General features: G+C 43.5%; 1 long non-coding RNA gene across 1 annotated transcript in view; it reads right to left on the bottom strand.

Annotated features, from left to right (window-relative positions):
• Positions 1 to 19097, bottom strand: part of LOC129737170 (uncharacterized) — a 134362-nt gene that overhangs the window by 43514 nt on the left and 71751 nt on the right. The window lies entirely within an intron of this gene.

Here is a 19097-nt window from a genome sequence, read left to right as displayed (position 1 = left end):
CAGGAAAAGCAACAGGCAGGGGAGGCAAGTGATAAGGTTTCAGCATTTGGGAGAAGCTGTTACATCAAGACATGCACACCACCACCCTTCCCAGCTACTTTGTGACACACAAAACAAACCCCAAAGGGTCCCCTAGGGATGAAGGAGTCCTTGTTCTACATATCAGACCAGAAAAATCCCAGATCCCACAAAACCCTGGCCTGAAGATCTGGCTTCAAAACCCCAGCACCCAAAGCAAGGGTAAAGCAGAACACAGATGTGGAAGTGTCATTGCAGCGAAAATGCCTGGTGGAGTCCTTGCTCCACGAGACATTTTCAACATGCACTCCAGAAGGTCACAAAGAACAGAGATGATGGATGACCAGAAGGCTGCTTCCCATGACTCCTTATGCAAGCTGTTGGGCCCCCCATCCCTGCCCCACACTTCAAGTATAAACTGGAAAATCTCTTTCTCTCTTTGAGTCAGGCTTTGCCTGTGACATGTCTATAAAGCTCTTCACACAACGGTACTCACAGTGAATAGTGCCAACATCATGAAGGTCAAAAAATAGTTAAGAGTGCTCCAGCCCTTCCTCCCCAACCTGTCAGTGACCACACTGTCCAGATTCCTTGAACATTTAAATGTGTCTCCTTGCCTTGCCCTGGCATCTGGGAATGCTTAGCAGACCTAAAAGACAAGGTTCCCCAAGTGCCTCAGGTTGGAAATCCTGTGTCTCTGAAAACTGTTACACAGAATTATCAAATCAATGCAGTACCAAAAAGATATTTACACAAAAATTCTCTTTTTTTTTTTGACATTTTGAAATCACCACTTGCCACTTGAAGAGCATTTTTACTCTTCTGTAAAGGTGTGGGATTATGAAAAACTCGTATATTTCTCTGGTGCCATGATGCCTTTTAATTATACGTGTTGTCTAATCTACAGAAAGTATGATTTAAAGGAGAGTGACTGCATCATGAGATTGACTGTATAAATAGCTAGTCATGTGCCTTCCACCAGGAAAAAAAAACCCTATTTTTTTTTCATGGGACTTAGGGAGTTTCTGCTTTCCCAGAAGCTTAGTGCACTGCACAGCCCCCCCCCCCCCCCCCCCCCCCCCCCCGAATCAGAGATGCAAATGGCCCTTAAAGTACACATTTCTGTGTCTTCAGAACTTAGCCAAAATGTGGTCCTATAAAAGGAATAATCAGGGTTTTTTTAATAATACTTAAATACAAGTAATGTCAATATATTCAGCAGATTTTCTGTTTACCAAACAGCCACAAGCCACCTATCATCATCACATCTCAGTACACTATGCTCTCCATAATCAATAGAGATTGTCTATTTTTTGTTCTAGTATGAATTGAAGACTTAATTCAGACTTTCAGGCAAAAAGTGCCACAAAACATATTAAAACCAGCATGGCTTTTCCTCTAAGTAGGCCATGTTGCACAGACACAGGTTTGTCTGGAAAAATACCATTACAGAGGCTTCTCAGGCTGCTCTGAAAGTCACTACTGAGCCTGACCAGTCTGATGAAGTAACCAGCAGACCTCCAAGTTAGGGAAGATTTTGCATCATGCCCAGCCTCTTCATGTCCCAGGCACACCAAAGGCTGCCCCACCATGGAGGTGGAACTAGCAAATGCTTTGGGAGGAATCACCCCTCATCCACATCCAGGTTTCTGTGCACTCTGGTACCTCCTGATTTCATGGATCCACTGTGCTGGGCACTTCACTTCCATATACAGCAAAAGATAGCCCATGTCATCACAGATTTTAGCCTAATAACCAAAATACTATCAGCACTTTAGAGACAGGGAAGAAAGGCACAGCAAGATGATGTGATTTCCTTAGGGTCACCAGAAATCCAGACAAGCAGAGATGAGAATTGATCATGGGACTCAAACATCCTCCCTGCAGATGGTAAAAGCAGTGGAAAAAGCACTGAGGAAATAAACCCAGAAAGTGCCACGTGTGGGATTCAATTCTTAATTATTTTCTTCCTCTTTTGAAGAAAATAATAGAACACATTGACAATATCCCAGAAGTGGACCAAAAAAAGCTTCCAAATGCCAGAAAAATGACTGTGGGGCTGGAGTATGGTGGTGTCAGCGGGCTGGCCAGCATGGTGCTCACCCACCGTTTCCTTCAGCCTCACCGGACGCCTGCCCATGCTATGGATCCTTGGGCCTCGGAAAGCTGGGGAGAAGAAACCCATTTCTGCTTCAGGTTTTTTGAAATAGGATTTTGTATTGAGTAGCCCTGCCAGTGTAAATCTGGCAGTTCCCACCTTTCATCTAATTTGAGATGAAAGAACACAACAGCATTTTTTTCCCCTTTGACATACAACATTCATCTGTGGAACAGGAATTCTGATTTCATGCCACTCCTACACAGCACGATCCCATAGCACCTCAGTTCCCAGTGCCCATAGAGCAGTCACTGGGTACTGCTAGCATAGGCTTTACACGCAGTGCAGAAGACACATTTGCTTTTGTTTTTTTGGTAAACAGCACAAGGGCTCAGCCACGGAGTGGTGTTGGAGAAGCCACCTCATGGTATTGCCGTGCTGCTGCAGAAGACACATGGCCTGTGCCAGCAATCTGCCTACACCTCTGGCAAACCTCTGACGAGCTAGAAAGGATTTGGAAGCAACACGTCCTGTCTTTGCAAAATAAACAATTCACAGAAAAGCCACTGAAGGGAAGTCACAGGGGTATGACTCACTCCTGGTACAAAAATCACAAAGTATTTTCTTATATGACAGTGTAAGAGGCAAGAGCTGGGTGCTATTTCATTCTGCAATCCCAAACTCACTTCTTGCTATCATAAGCAACACCTTCCCCCAGCTCCTCCCTCACAGGTTCCCCGGCACTCATCTTTCCTACTGGAAGGCTTTGGGTCATCTCAAGCCCATCTAACATTTCCAACCTGAAACAGGGTCTGGCTGGTTGATGCTCTCTCGTCCACGTGCAAGGCTTTTGCTCCCAGTGCTCCTTTCCCTCCCTTATCTTAACTTTCCTGCAAAGCTGACAGCTCGCTGCCACCTCTCCTCAAACAGTGCCACAAAACTTACATCACGAGCCTTGTCAGTGGCTCTCCCACAGCACCAGACACCAGAAATGCAGGTTTCAGTTAAAGGGTTTACTCCTTTCCTGAGAGGTTTTGGAGGAAAAATTAAAAAAAAATTAAAAAGCTCAAAGGTATTAAAAAGTTTCAAGATAACAGAAACTAAGCATTTTGTTTCTGTTCATCTTCAGATTTCATAGCTGGTTTCACAATGTTTGAGGTCTTAGCCAAAATTTTTGAATATTTGGGACTAACAATAATAGAGATCAAGTAAACTGCATTTAAAAAGCACTAACAATCAAAGCTGTATGCAAACCATTAAGGCATTGTCAACCAGCCACAGTTTATGCTTCAGTGCTACATGTGGGCAGACCCTCTTATGAGATTTAACTTCGTAAAACCAATACAAACTTTTGACATGTGTGGAAGAAGCATTGCATGACATGGTGGAGAAGAATACAACAGCAAGTTCCAATTTTCAGCATTTTTGTGCTCATCTTAGCAGGCCATGAACTTAGAGGTCTTGCTACTTTTTCCTGACTAGCATTTGTCTTAAATTCCTTCAAATATGAGTCAAAATTGCACAGTTGGAGCTCAACACTGGGAAGTTTTCAATTCCAAATCTAAAGCTGATCCCTGAACTTGCAGCTCAAAGCAGGGTAATACCACTGGCTTTTGATGACCATCAGGTTCAAATTTAAAAAATGTTTTCAGATCAAGTTAATTGTACACGAAGCCGTTCTCCTGAAGGGAAATTGTATACTTTAAAGGCAAAATTTCTCTCCAGTATCAAAAGTTTCCAATATATCTTCTCATAAAAGGGAGAGACACTCTTAGACATTCCTTTCACATACAGCAAGTCTACACCCCCGAGAAGTGAAGCAGGGACAGGTACTCTCTGGTATGAGGGAGCAGCCTCTGATCTGCAAGTCAAGAAAAGGCCTTTGAATGGACGAGGAAGCAGACCACACACCAGTGAACCCTGACAGGTCTCGGCAGCCCCTGTTTTTAGTTAGGTAGCTTCAAATACTGAAGTCTCTCATCCAAGAAAGAGTCAGAGTGGATGCAGGGCAGCTCCTCAAACTCTGCCCTTTTGCCTGTCTTTAATGCAACTCATCTTTGAAACTTTTCTTTCCTCCTTCATTAGCCAGACCAGGGCCATAAGCAGAAATGTAGCTCAGCATCCGAAGAACTAGCCATTCATTTAAGCATCTGTGTAAACACAGGTATGTGTTTAAGTACTTTTCTGAAAAGGGACTACAGAAAAACTAGTGGGATGGAAAGCAGGGGTGAATCTGTAACGGTAAGTCTTGTTTGGCACAACCCTTTCAAAGAAAAATCTGGAAAAATCTCACAGTGCATAATGAGGAACAAGAGGCAGCTGAATCCTTTCTCCTTTGGGCATGGGGGAAGCTTTGGAATATGACAACTGCAGCTTGAATCTCCTCTTTCTTTCAATATTTGTGCTTCAGGAGAAGGGATAGTTATTCAGAACTTACTTCCTATGCATTGTCAGTATTTACAGCCCCCACCGGATGGGTAGAGTCACACAGTTTAACAAAGAGTGAGATGAGCAAAGCTTACTCCTTCATAAACCTGAGTTTGTGCTTGGATCTATCTAGTGTTGAAAACAGCTACAGCTCTGACAGGAACCCTTCCAGGACTTGGAGCTTACGTTGTTTTCTATGGTCAGTTCAACCATTCCCTGATGTCTCTCATACTAGTCAGCCCACCCATGTCAAAACTCTGGCAGTTGGAGATGATTCCCCTTTCCCATTTAGCTGATACCAGCTGTGCAAAGTAGGTGGAGGGGTTAGCGTGGGTACAGAGGATACACTGATGCATGCAGAGAAACAGCCTGATCTCGGACTCTTCCTAAGCCAAAAAAATTAATCTCAAGCAGCTTTTTCACATAACTGGTGTTGAAATCTTTCCCAGAAATTTGGCACTTTGAAAATCTTTTTATTCTCAGCATACATATGCCTTTTGATCTGATTTTCTCCTTTACATGGGAAAGATGACAGTTTGTAGTAGCTTAGTCTTCACGTACCAGGCCATTGTAAGAGTTGGTCTAAAGAGAACAATATTGTCTCAACATTGCCAGCTGAGACCTGGAGATGGAATGTGGTCCTCATGGACACCAAGATACCAAGACCCTGGGAAAGAGAACTGCACAGTACGAGGAGTACTATGCTGCTCCCTGCAACCTGGGACTGAAAGGAACAACTACACCCTGGGAAGGAGAACTGCACGGTATGAGGAGTACTATGCCATTCCCTTCCACCTGGGATTGAATAAGGCTGCATAACAGCTGTCCAGAAGATGGATCACAACCGTGGACATAAAAACGAACCAGAAAACAATACAAGAACACACCTCCTGGTCTGAAGCTACCTGCCTCTGGGGCAAGATAACCTGGCTCAAGAGGGCGGAGACTGGTGGCAGTCCATGGAGGAGCGAGGTGTGTTGCTTGGCATAAAAAGATGCCTTCTTAGCAACTGAACTTTGGAGATCTTCCCCACCAAGGATCACGACGATCGGAAGGACCGGCGGGATGCTGCCTGGACCTGGGACCATAGGGACACCTTGGACCCGTGGTGGTAGCTATAATCCTCTTTCCTTTTCTTTTTACTTTACCTTTTAGTCACTTTCTGTCTTTTTACCTATCGCATGCAGCTTTACGGGCAAACAATAAAATTGTGCTGTTTAATTGAAGCATAACCCCTTGGTGTGGTCGCCTTGATTTTTGCGCTTCGAGATCATAGTTAACAAACCATCATGAGTCCACTGAGTGGACAGTGACAGCCATGAAGAAACACATCACAAGATCAAACATTTGGTGGTCTAGAAAAACATTTATCAAAGTCTGTTATTCAGCCACATGCTGATCACCTATCAGTGCGAGCAGGAAATTACCTGTCTACTGGTAAACATAATGCTCCATGAAGCCTGCATTACAGTGTAAAGACTGCTGAACATTAATAGCAATGTTCACATCAATTTCAGAATTAATTCATTTGTTGCTCTGTGTCTGCAACAAAAACTTTGCAAAGAATTGTTGTCTTGCCCCTCTGGAGAAGCTCTGTGTGGCTGGGAAGACTTCAAACGACCTGCAGTCACTCTGCTCCAGCCCTGCCACTCACAATCATATTTATATTCTCCCATACTTACATTCCCTTTGTAATCATACGTTAATACATGTCCTATCTACCTTAACAATGTTTCAATCATGTGCCACAGAACTGTTTTGTGCTATCCCTGTTTGACCCAGAGCCACTGGAAGAACTGCTCAGTTTAGTGATGAACACACCAGAGACATCCAGAGAAGCCAACTAACAGCCAGTTTGACTTTCCTTTCATTGAATATAATTGTCTAGATGAGAAATTAAGTTGGAATTCAGACTGAGCAAAGAACTGAAACTCCTTTGCAATGAGCTTTTCCTGCCACTGGATAAAGAACAAATCTTGTTTCTCTTCCACTTGATGGACCTCGGCGCTGTATATGGGATGCTGTGATAATGCCTGGCAGTGGCAGTAGGTACACAGGAGACCACAGTAAAAATGCTTGCATTCTGTCTGGAAGGACCCAACCCATGTTCCAGGATAAGAAAACTTACATTGATTCTCATCCCTCACACTTCAGGTGTTCAACAAAGAATACGCTTAGATGAAGCTGCTGCACCAGACAACAGAGGTACAAGCCTGTATATGAGCCTCAAAGAAACGGCCCTGCTTATCCCCTCTCTTGGATGGAGCTGCTCCATCCTAGATAGGTCAATACCTGCATAAGATCAGCAGAGATAACTAAACCATTTTGACAAAGCATTGAGAAGAGATCACCCTAGGGAGCATACCTACAGGAGAATCTGATCCAGATCACTATGGATTTTGTTTATTATGGACATGAAAATGATACCAGCTGCAGGCTTTCAAAAATTTCAGGCTCCAACCATAGGGAGGGCATCCAAACACTGCTGGGCTGGAGCTAGCTGGGTACAGACCTCAACCCTGACATGCAACTGGGCTACTGAGAAGGAAAAGGAGGAAATCAAGGAATCAGAACATATATACGCATATACTGCAGCAAGGCTGGCTTATTAAATCACTTGTCGTTAGTATAAGTGAAATAATTTTTTTTCCACTGTTGGTGAAAAGATATAAGGAAATATTTTCCCTGTTGTTAACATGCTTATATGTATGCTTTTCAAATATTGTTTTTGTTTATATGCTGAAATTTAGATCGTTGCACAACAGCCTTGCTTTTAAATGCACAAGCCCAGTCATATACTAATGGTATTTGGTGAAGAAATCCCTATAAACAGTTTATCTTTAACTGTTTATAGTAACTCTTCCGTAAGTGGGGGAGACTGAGGACATCAATTCAGAACAGTATCATCTGCTTAATCATCAGGCCTTTTAATATGCGGGGGCTGAGGACACCATCCTGCCCTTGGCAATGATCATCCTAAGCCTTTTGTTGACAGTTGGTACCGATAACTTTAATATGACCAGGGATTTAAGCATGCCTCTGAGGACAAAGGCTTGACTAATTATTTGCTATTAACTAATATTTTAATTGCTACTGTTAATTAGATGAACAAAGAAATGCAATAAAAATATGCTGCAGATTACTTTGATGTTATTTCCTGGAATCCTATTGGAGTACTGCAGCCCTGCATGCATCCCAAAACATAGGATGACGGATCTGTCCTGGCTCTGCCCTGATGAACTCTGACAGATGTTATTAACATAAGATCAGAACCGAGACCCAGGAGACATTTCTTCAAGGAGTGCTCAGAAAACTGCTCTTCCATTACTGGAATTCACTGCCATAATTCATCTTAGCTCTGCCTGGTGGGTAAGCAGGTAGTTAGTGTCTCACTTCATTAGGTCTGCCTGCTCACTTAGCTACTTGCAGCACTGGTGGGACAGTTCCTGATGTGTCTGGAGGAGCTTGCTTTATGGTCAATCTTCCCCTTGCATAGCGCACATGAAGCCACCTGGTTACTCTACCACTCGTTATTAATGCAATTTGAGTGAAAGGACCCGCTGTACCTGGAACTGCATAAATGTGAACTCCCTGCCCCAAACTGCTGGTGAGCTGAACTGCTGTAAATACAGAAAAGGAGAATTCACATTCCAGTTTATAGGGAAAACCCATGTAAATTAACATGAAGTCAGACGAGACTGGGACAGATCTGGGATTATAGTACTTCTGCCTTGGTTCCTAAACCAGTTAACGATATGATGATGTTTTTTTACCCTCCATCCACCTTCCTCTCAAAGATCTGGATAACGTGATTCTTTATCATGCTTGTTTAGAGACAGGGAAAAATATGGGGGCATGCAAAGAACATGGATGTCCAATTTTCAGGTGTAGCCAGGAATATGCAGAAGCACCCTGCATCTGGCCTAGACACGAATCCCTTTCAGATAATAGTAAGCAACAAAGGCCAAATCTTCCACAGAGCACGACATTTCTGCCACCTGCTGTGGCATTCAAAACTGGCAGAGTGGGAACTTCGAGCTACCTTGAGAAGACCAAAATCCTTTGCATTAAACATCTTCATACGATCTGTCCCTTCAGAGCAGTGCTTGGGTCTCCTTGTCATCTCTGTGTTACCCTTAGGTCCTTTTGCACGTGTTCTGTTGGGGCTGTGTGTTTGGAATAAGAAGTCAGAGTTTCCCAGTTTTTCCTCCTACTTAAGCATATATCTGAGTCTGTTTCCATTTGGGTGAACTATATGGGCAAAGCACGCAAACAGGGGATTCTGTACGTCTACCTCATACTTTTTCCTAGGAAAATAGTTTAGAGAAGACAATCATTTCTTCTGAATGCCTGTGGCTGTTCTGCATTGGCAACAAAAATGCCCACCGATGAGGAAAAGGCACTGAACTGGAGATGTGCCTTCTTGGGGCTTTCCTGCTCACCTTTTTGCCATAGGTTTTGGTGGTGACTGTGCGCTCTTTCCAGAGTGGAAGTATGGGAAAATTGCTTGGAGGGGGGGAAATTACAGACCTAATAGAAGTTATAGTATTATAACAACCTTTTTAGGGAGATAAACAGTTGCAGCTTTGAGATGGTTGACATGCATGGAACCTGCTCCACCAGGGTTCCCTAGGCAACACAACCTGCTATCCTAGAGGAGCAGTGGAGGCTGCATCAGAGTGAAGGCACCGTGGCCAGGCTCTGCTCTGCTCCCTGCAGGACAGGGAACTTGATGGTACCGTACAGCCGATAAGTTGCATAGCGGCTATCAAATAGAAAATATATGAGAAGTCCATTGCTGGGCCAACAACTGTGGCAAAACTATTCCCCTTAGATGAACCTTGCTCATTATAATCTTGCTATAATACTAACACACACCTCCAGCCCAAAGTTACTCACCTCCAAGGCATGACCACCCCTCACCGAGCATGCACTTTCTATTTCTTATCAACTATGTCTTTAAATGAAAGCGAGAGAAGTTTACACCAATCAATAATGAGTGACTAGAGTCACTCAAACTCCACCTGAGAGTAAAGAAAAGTATAAAAAGTGAATGAATGAGGGGAGAAGTTAAGGAAGATGCCATCATAACTTCCGGGATCAGTCAACGGGCTGAACCTGTCTTCTCCCCCATAGGGACGCCTATTGGGTAAGAACTTTGACTTATCCATGCTAAATAACTAACTCATCCTAGCTATCATTAGTAATTAAGGTTTTGCCTGTATATAGTTTGGTAGTGTATCGTTTCAAGCTTGTTTTTGCAGACAGTCCCTATCATTGGCAATCACGAATCTGAATTTGTCACAATTTCATAATAAGGAGTGTTAGTCCATATACGGTTAGTGTGAGTCCTTTGTGGGCACTAGCAGCCACTGGCAGCAGTTAACATATTCGAATAAAGTGGGCCGACCTGCCGAGGGGTCCCACTGATGCTGTTGGTGTGTTTCTCTGAACACGTCAGTTGAATTGCCCTCTGATCCAGCAGGACCGTTCAGTGAAGGGTCCCTGTAACAGGATGCTGACAGACTGGTCGGGCACAAGGGTCTCGGCTTTCTTGGGGCACTGAAAGACAGATCAAACACCTGGGGTTGAGAGGATTTCCCCCCCCTTTTCACATGACAAGAAGTGATAGCAAATAAGGGCCACTGCTGCCTTTTACCACAAGCAGAGTTAGCTGCTGTCTCTTCACTTGGCCAAAATCTTCTTCTATTAAGATCCTGGAAATACTTACGGTATAAAGCCCACTGGGGAAACAGGCACACAGAAGGCAGGTCCTCCTCTGCCCCGGGACTGCCAGGGAGCAACACAGCATTGTGCTGAGCCACCCCAGGCACAAACCCAAACAAAGCTTGGGGCACCTCCAGTTTGGAGACTGGCTTAGGCAGGCTCTCCCTCCCTGCACTCAAGGAGATGGCACAAAAATAGTTTCAGGGGTCCACTTTGGGATTTTGACACTTTATTTCTATTTAATCAGTGGTTCAGGACCTGAGTGCTGGTTTGCCCCTCTTCCTTCACCGTTAACAGATGAGCACAAAGAAAACACCTTAAAAGGCACTATTTTCATGCCATCAGCTCAAAAATTCAAACTTTAGGAAATACCAGAATGTAAACTGTTCTGCAAACCCTAATTATAATTCTAGCTATTTGTATACGTGTGCACCAAGATATACCATGGCACATTCTCACAGCACCAGATCTCATTTCCTGCATAGCAATTACATCCATTGGGGGTGGGTCTAATCCTGTAAGAAAGAAAGATCTAGTCTGTCTGAACTCTATTGTATTCGCTGTGGAAACTAAGACATACATGGGGCACAGAACAGAGGACTGCAAGCTGACAGTAGCCTCGCAGATAGATGACTTTAGGATAATATGATCATTTTACTTTTGTCCCTCCCTCTGTCAACAGCATATTTGTGTGATGTTAAGCAAATAGCAAAACCCAAACCTTTTAAGAGTGGCTGCTAATTGTACATTCCTCATTCTCTGAGTTGAGATGCTGGACTCTGATTTTTAGAGGTACAAGGATCTATAGCTGCAGGTTAGATGAAAAGGTCATTTTGCACACTAACAAAAAAAAAAAAAAGCAAACCAAAACACAAAAAAAGAAGCTTTCCCTGATTTCTGTACACAGAGAACCAAGTCAAAGGTGCAGAGGCAACTCTAAGGCTGTTTCCTGCTTTGTGAATGCTCAACCTATCAATCTTTACAGTAATTTAACAACACAGGTGCAATCTGAGGTATTTAATAGAAATTTCTGCTTTCCTTTTGATGTATGGAGAGTGGCCATTGCTAATCTTTATTTTCAGTCCTTTTGCAGCTTAGCTAGCATTAATGTTAATGTGTTGTATTTTACAAAGATTCTTATTGTGCACAAAGACCTGCTTACTCAGCATTTATAGACAAGAGAAGAATCAAGTCTCAGATTTATCTCCTGTAATGAGCAGAAAGTATATTTTCTTTTCCTGAGAGAACAGAGATGTTACAATTTAATTACAATGTCCAAGAATTTCTCTCTATGCATATTTCTATTTGACCACGCATCCGTTACCTGCTGTGAGCTACTGTAAGTCCACTAAGGAATGTTGTTCCACCAGCATCCTAGTTCCATGTAGCCTCATGTGCTTCCAGCTGTTGGGCTTGGACTATTTGCAGGTCTGCACTATCAGCTGCGTTCAAGGAGGTCTTTTTCTACACCAACCATACTTGTGCTCTTTCTGTTTAGCTCTAAGCACAGACATCAATTCATATACAAAGCCAAGAACCTCCTTTCTATTAAACTCCTGATATTCAGGCATCGGAAATTAGACTAAATTTTAAGTCAAAATGCTTAACATCCCTCCCCCCCAAACCAACACCCAACAAACCCCTATCCTTGCTCTGGCTTCTTTTCAATTTTCAGAATAGCCGATCTCCCGCCATCAGGTGGATGCCTGTGAGCACAACCCCTGAGAAATCAGGCTCAAAGCATCTCAGATATTCAGAAAAATAAGTTACTCAAAGAAAGAGACCCACAAGCCCTCAACATCCCATTTAGATACTGGCTCACAGAGGTCCCTCGTTCTGCATTGCTCTCTTTGCAAGCAGGTCACGGTGTGGAGGCAGAGGCAGGGAGCTACCCACGCAAGTACCCAGTCCTGCCTATACAGTGCATGTTGCACAAGCATGACTACCGCGGCTTTGCAGTCCCACATAACTGATGGAGGACTTCTAGGAGAATGCTATGCCAATTTTATAGGAAGCAAGGGGGGCCCCAGTAAGACATAAACGACTTATCTAAGGTGACAAAATGGTTTTGCTGCATGTTTTTCTGACTCCCCGACTGGTACTGGGACAGAGATCTCCATGTAGCCATCAGCGACCAACAGCAGCTAACTAAGCTTCGTCCCAGCATCTTTCCACTAAGCAGATGGTGTGACACACTAGCTAAGAAGACACACCTGTCCTTCCCACATCAAATGCAAAGCCACATGATTTGTTTAGCTTTTCTTCTGTGACCTTACCTCCTGTAGGTGCTTCTCTGGCACTGAGCAGACCCTACCCACCTGGCAGGCTCTAGAAGTGCTTAAAAAAGGACAAGATTGTTCATCAGAGTCTTTGACCAGCCTTGTTGTACTTTACAAATAACCTTCCGGAGTTCAAGAACTTGTTCATTTTCCTCATTTGACCTAGGTTTTTGAAGAATGCCAAGCAGCTGCCAATACCACCCTCGCATGACCATTCACCCCACTGCTTCCTTCAGCTCCTCCTTGGCTCTGGATGGGTGATACCTACTGGATCAGTTTCCAATATAGGGTGTAAACCCATTCTTCCCGGAAAGGTTAACTCTCTTACTGCATCTTTTATCACTGTTTTTCTGAGAACCTTCCTCATTCTTACAGGGTTTCCCTTCTTGAAGCTGACTACATTTGTGAGTGTGGAGGTGTATTTTCTTTTATCTTTGGTGGCTCCTGCAGGGATGCTGAGAGTGCACTGCAATCACTGGTACAGAGCAATTGCAGCCATGTGGACCATGTCTGTTATGCAGGGAGAAAGGAAGGGACTTCACTGTCTCCTGCAGGTTTCCTTGCTAGCTCATTCAGGAAGCCACCACTAATTACATTTCAAGATTTCTTACATAACTCATGTCTTGATGTGACATTTGGCCTATCTGTGGCTGAGAGGAAAAGGGAGAGGTTGCGGAAGTCTCCTATTATTATGCAGGAAGTCTCCTGCATTTCCTGCCCTTGCAGCCTCTGTGACCTCCCTTGGTGTATCGCAGGCAGTATTGCTATCCTGGTGGGCACTCATTAACGCAGAACCTAAACTATACTTTTCCTGTCTGGGCCTGAAATTTTAATCCATTGTATTCTGTGGTACTGCTGAAATTTCTGTCTCGTTCACCTGGTCCAACTCTAAATTGACCTCTATAAGTATTTTAAAGAAATGTGAAATACATATATATTATATAGTAAAGAATATATCTACCTCATTTCTTCCTCATCAGAAGATCTCACTCTGTGTCTCCTATACTTCTTGTCAAGGTGTTAACAGAAATACCAGTGACTATCTTTTGTCCCTCAAGTTTCTATAAGATGTAGTGTGACCACATTTAGCCTAGAAATGGTCATGCCACTGTTTTGATTTTCTCTTTGGTACTTCATTTAAACAGAACTTGGTTGATCCCTTCTGGTTTTCTTTATCTGTTTGACTGTTACCATCCTGCGCCCTTTCCTCATGGACACAGGACTTCTGTGTCTTCATCATCTTGAAACTTGTGAGCTGTGCTCCCTGGAAATTTTGCCCTGATCTTTGGTTTGAATGATGACACTTTTCTGGATTTGGAGAGGCGCCTCCCTCTTTCACTTGTAGTTTAAATGGAATCTGTCCTATTGACACAGGCTTTCTCTAGCCCAAAAATTGCCCCAAGTCCCTGATCAAACAGAATCCTTCCACCTCGAACCATTTGTGGTGCCCCCCTTCTTCCCTGGACCAGTCCCTTCAGGGATCATTTCAAAGAATGCAGCCACAGACAAAGAAACTTGAAATAAACCACGATTCACTGATAATTCTTTGTGCTAGGACAAGTTGTGGTTTAATGTTCTTTTTTTCCTCAATAAAAGACCATAGCAATTTGAAACAACTGACTGTGGGCATACTACTCAAACACAAGATGGCTATGAATCACAAACATGGTACTGCAGTGCCATGAAAGGTGACTATTGGAGCATGACTGCCAGTGACAACAGGGACCAGATTTTTCGTCCCTGCAGGTTCTCATTTAGAGTGGAAAGGCTGTGCAAGCCAGGAAGACTTACTCCTGCAGGGAGGTGTTTTGCTTAGAGCCCACCATTTGCATAAAAGCACGGGCATCCTTCATGTCGGCTGCATTTCATTTATGTCTGAGCTCTCATTCTGAGAAGAGGTTTACCGCTTAGGGCACACAGAAAAGTCAGCAACCTCAGCAAGATACCCTGTGGAGATCCTCTTTCAGATCCTGTTGAGATAGGATTCGTTAATGTTCCTTCATTCACTATCACATGGCTTCTCTGAAACTACACATAAGAACCAGTGACCACCAAAACTCCACAAATGATCAGCTCCTTTGGCTTATGAAAGTCTATGACCAAAACGGATAACAGCATCAGAACATCATAAGTGACAGTAAGACACACAAACAGGACTGAAAAACATACCACACTTCAAACATAGAAAGTTTTCTGTGTTTAAAACTCAGGTCTTAGGCTTATTCAGTGTGAAAAATGTCTCTCCTTCTTCACACTGTAATGCAACCACTAAGACTATGATTGCAGAACAGCACATAAAAGGGATGGAATAAAAAAACCCCAACACCTGTGAACAAAACTGAAGCTTATTGGAAATCACCTTGTACTTTTAAGCCTTTTCAGAGCATTTATTTGGTTTTAGTTTAAAAAGGCTGGTGGCTCTGAAACAACATCAAGCAGATATGACCAAAATCACTGTTCCATCTTGCCCTTTAGGGCTCAAAGCCACCAATTACAAGTTACCAATGTTAAGGTTTAAATGTGCTTAGAGAAGATTTTAATTACTTTTAGGCATGAGGTATTTGAAATAGTAGTGATACATTATTCTAAAATGTAATTTTGGCTAGTTACAAAGTCAGCCTCAAGGAGATGTGGCAGATCCAGATGAAACAGTAATGGCTTTATTCACCCCTATAACCACAATTCCCACAGGCCAAGAGCTGGTTTCTACATCAACAAGAAATTTACCCAGTAGAAGTTAATTGCATCTGTGTTCTGTGCGTGTGTCTGAGCTTTCTTCCCGGTACTGCTGGCCACAAACAGAATACTTGACTAGGGACCATCCACCAGACAGTGTGGAAAATCCTCTTTCTAGCTGGTGAAACAATTCTTTTCAAGAGAGAAGACTTAGATTTAAAAGCCCCAGTGCTTTATACTAGGTCCTCACCTAACAGCCTCAGCAAAGCTGTAATAGCTTATAGAAGCTGACATCTACTTCATTTGGACAGCTTTCATAGGAACATAGGGAAATGTCCTCCTCTGCAGCTGAAGGTTGCTGAGGGATATGCTGGTTGTGCCTCTGTACCTGGTTGCAGACTTACATTTCTGCCCCATTTCCAGTCCAGCACCATCCCCAGCCTTCCTTGCAAGGTAGGGTACAGTGTGTTGGTCAGCCAGAGACCTGCATAGAGCAAATGTGTGACACTCACACAGGCATGCCCCCAGTGACCTACCCAACAGAGCTAGTGTGCCTGGGAGCCAGACTGACTTCTCTTTCCTAGTCATCATACCTTCATCAAGCTCTTTCACACCTGCCTGTTGCTGGTTGCCAACTTGCTTTGCTCGTTGGGACCACCTGATGCTGGAGCAGAAGTGAGTAAGCATTTCTGCGTGTGATTCAGGGTACCCTAGGACATGAGAAAGACGTGCAGGAAAAGAGCACAGCAGGAAGAGCTTCTAAGAGAGGACAGGTAGTAGACTTGGACACACCCTCCAGATGGGAATAGGGAAGAGACCTTTTCCCCCCCATTCGAGAAGGGAAAGCTTAGGCAGCTGTGACAGTGTTTGTAAGGATGCTTAGCTTTTTAGCATGCCAGACTTTAGAAATAAGTGTTAAAAAAGTGCATACCTTTCAGAGTGGTTAGTAGCCTTTTACATCCACAGCATACTATGTAACAGATCCTTGAAACATTTGTGTCATTCAAAACTGTAACAGCAGCCCATATTTTCATTTTTTCATCGCCTAAGGGAGTCTAACAATGTATTCTTGGTGGAGGCACTATGGTAGACCTTTAAAGGGTCCTCATGAAGCCCAAGGTGGGCTTCAGGAGTGGCTTCTGTGAGAAAGGATAAGGAGCTGTCCCCATGTTGGCCAGAACCAGTTCCAGCCATCTCCAAAACAGACCCACAAACTGGCCAAAGCTGAACCCACCAAAGCTGGTGGGGCCTCTGCGATGACATATTTTTAAAAGTGTAAAAAAAAATATTAATATATATATATGTTGTGCGGCTGCTGTGAGAGAGAGGAGTGAGAAAAACATGCGAGAAAGAGCCCTGAAGACACCAAGGTCAGTGAAGCAGGAGGGAAGGACGTTTTCCAAATTGCTGGAGGGGAGATTCCCATGCAGCCCACGAAGACAGTTGTCCACCTGCAGCCCATGGAGGACTCCCACACCAGACAACGTGGATGCGCCATGAAGGAAGCTGCAGCTCATGGAGAGGAGCCTATGCATGGCAGGATCTGCAGCCCATGGAGAGGAGCCCATGCAGACACAGGTTTTCTAGAAGGAGCTGTAGCCTGGGGGTGGGTGGGATGCAGGCTGGAACAGTATGTTCCTGAAGGACTATACCCTGTTGAAAGGACCCATGCTGGAGCAGTTCCTGAAGAGCTGTAGCCCATGGGAAGGACCCATGTTGGGGAAGCTCATGAAGCACTGCAGCCCTTGGGAGGGACACCATGCTGGAGAAGGGGAACAGTGTGAGGAGGAAGGACTGGCAGAGATGAAGTGTTGCGAACTGACCACAACCTGCATTCCCCATCCCCCTACACATCTTGAGGGGAGGACGTGGAAGTGTGAGGAGGAAGGACTGCCAGAGAGGAAGTGTTACGAACTGACCACAACCTGCATTCCCCAACCCCCTTACACATCCTGAGGGGAGGACATTGAAGAGTCAGAAGTGAGGTTGAGCCTGGGGAAAAGCGGGGGTGGGAGGAAAATTTTTTAAATTTTATTTTTATTTCTATCTTACTTTTATTAGCTGGCAAAAAATTAATCTTCCCCAGGTCAAGTTCGATTTGCAATTGACTAACTGGTCGGTGATCTCCCTGTCCTTATCTTGGCCCGTGAACTCTTTCACCTTATTTTCTCCTCAAGTCCTGCTGAGAAGGGGGAATGAGAGCACGTCTGGGTGGGCACCCGGCAGACAGCCAGGGCTAACCATGACGGTCAGCAAAATGCACACAAATACTTAATCAGTAGAGCAGTATTTTTCCTCATATGAACAATGAGATAATTCAAGTCACAGGGAAATCACGCTCTCTGCATTTTTGGTTTCCTTTTTGCATCTAGGAAAGACTTCTCTTAAACTTCAGGATATGGAAAGGTCACATCCAATGGTGATAAGACAATGAAGAAATATATATTTAAAAGTTCTAGCAACATCTCAATGGAAGCTTAAAGAAAGGTTGGAATTTTCTGTGTCTGTTCATGCCTGTCTGTGTTATTGCACAACAGTCCTGCGCAATTTGTTATGATTAATTTTAATCTGTGCCAACTATTTCACATACTGCAAAATAAAGCCATGACTCATAGAAAGGCACGTGAAAATAGACTTCATAAACATGTACAATGAAACATGAAGACAATAATTCAATCCTACTCTTGATCGTCTGCTTAAATAAGTGAGGCTGAAGACCCCTTCTAGAAATGCTGTTTGTTCTCTTGAAGTCTGTACTCAATGGGTTAGCAAGCTGCTGTATTTGGGGAAGCTCTCTGAGTTCAAACTAAAAATCTCCAGGATAGCGACAAAGTTCCTCAGAGTACAATTTAATTTCTTCTTCTTTTTAACCATGTAAAGTCAGTCATTTGTACAGGGGTTTATAAAACAATGGAGAAGTAGGAATTCACAGTACGCTTCAATATTGCTTCTGATATTCTCTCCTTCACAGAAAACAGACAGGAAGAAAGCGAAAGGAAGAAATCTTTCCAATGGAAAGACTGCATATAATGCAGCCGGGAGATTAATGTGCTTCCTATGCAGCTGCATTACAGACACTGAAGTCCTCTTTTCCACCATTTCCAGATGATGAGTTTCCAAGAAACAGCAGCCATTCCAGCTGCTAGACAAAAGAGTGGCCTCATACTTTGTGTTACTGAAATTTATTTTAAGCCACTGCATGAAAGGTGTTTAGAAACAAAAACGTTTCCTATTTGCTTGGAATTTTATCAGGTGAAACTCCCTGCTGGTCGTTGGAAGGTATCTGTGCTCTACACCACAGCTGCTCCTAGTCTCAGAGAAAAGATTCTATTCTCTTCTGAAACGTGGCCATCTACTAAGCCAGAAGTTCATGGTAAGGCAGACCACTGAGCACCAGAGCATCTGATACCAGCAGAAGAGCCAGCACATATCATGCAGCCTCTTGACTCCAGTTGTCAACCCTATCTGATACTTACAGAAAGGCAAAATCCCCAGATGTGGAATCCAGCTTGCACCAGGGAGAAAACAGAAACTTCCTAACCTCAGTAATGACAAGCATAATCCCAGAGCAGTGACAGAAGACTAGTATTACCAAAGATTAACAGCTGTTAAATACTCTCCATCCCTTTCTTACCACGACTAACACTACTGGTAATCCAAGGATTTGTACCATTAAAATTTCAATTCCATATTCTAAGATGACGCTCAAATAATCTCTAACTCCATATAGAAGCAATCACATAAATCACGCAGAAAGCTGTTCAGAATGGTTACAAAGCTTTTGGCAATTTTCAGCTTAATCTATTCATAATTAATTAGAATTGACCTTAAACTGAAGTTAGTCTCCCTCTTTATATGTTTATAAAGAAACT

The sequence above is a fragment of the Falco cherrug genome, chromosome 12, assembly GCF_023634085.1.
Source record: "Falco cherrug isolate bFalChe1 chromosome 12, bFalChe1.pri, whole genome shotgun sequence".
Taxonomy (NCBI): Eukaryota; Metazoa; Chordata; class Aves; order Falconiformes; family Falconidae; genus Falco; species Falco cherrug.
The sequence above is the reverse complement of the archived record's forward strand: the minus strand, read 5'-3'. Positions and strand labels throughout refer to the sequence as shown.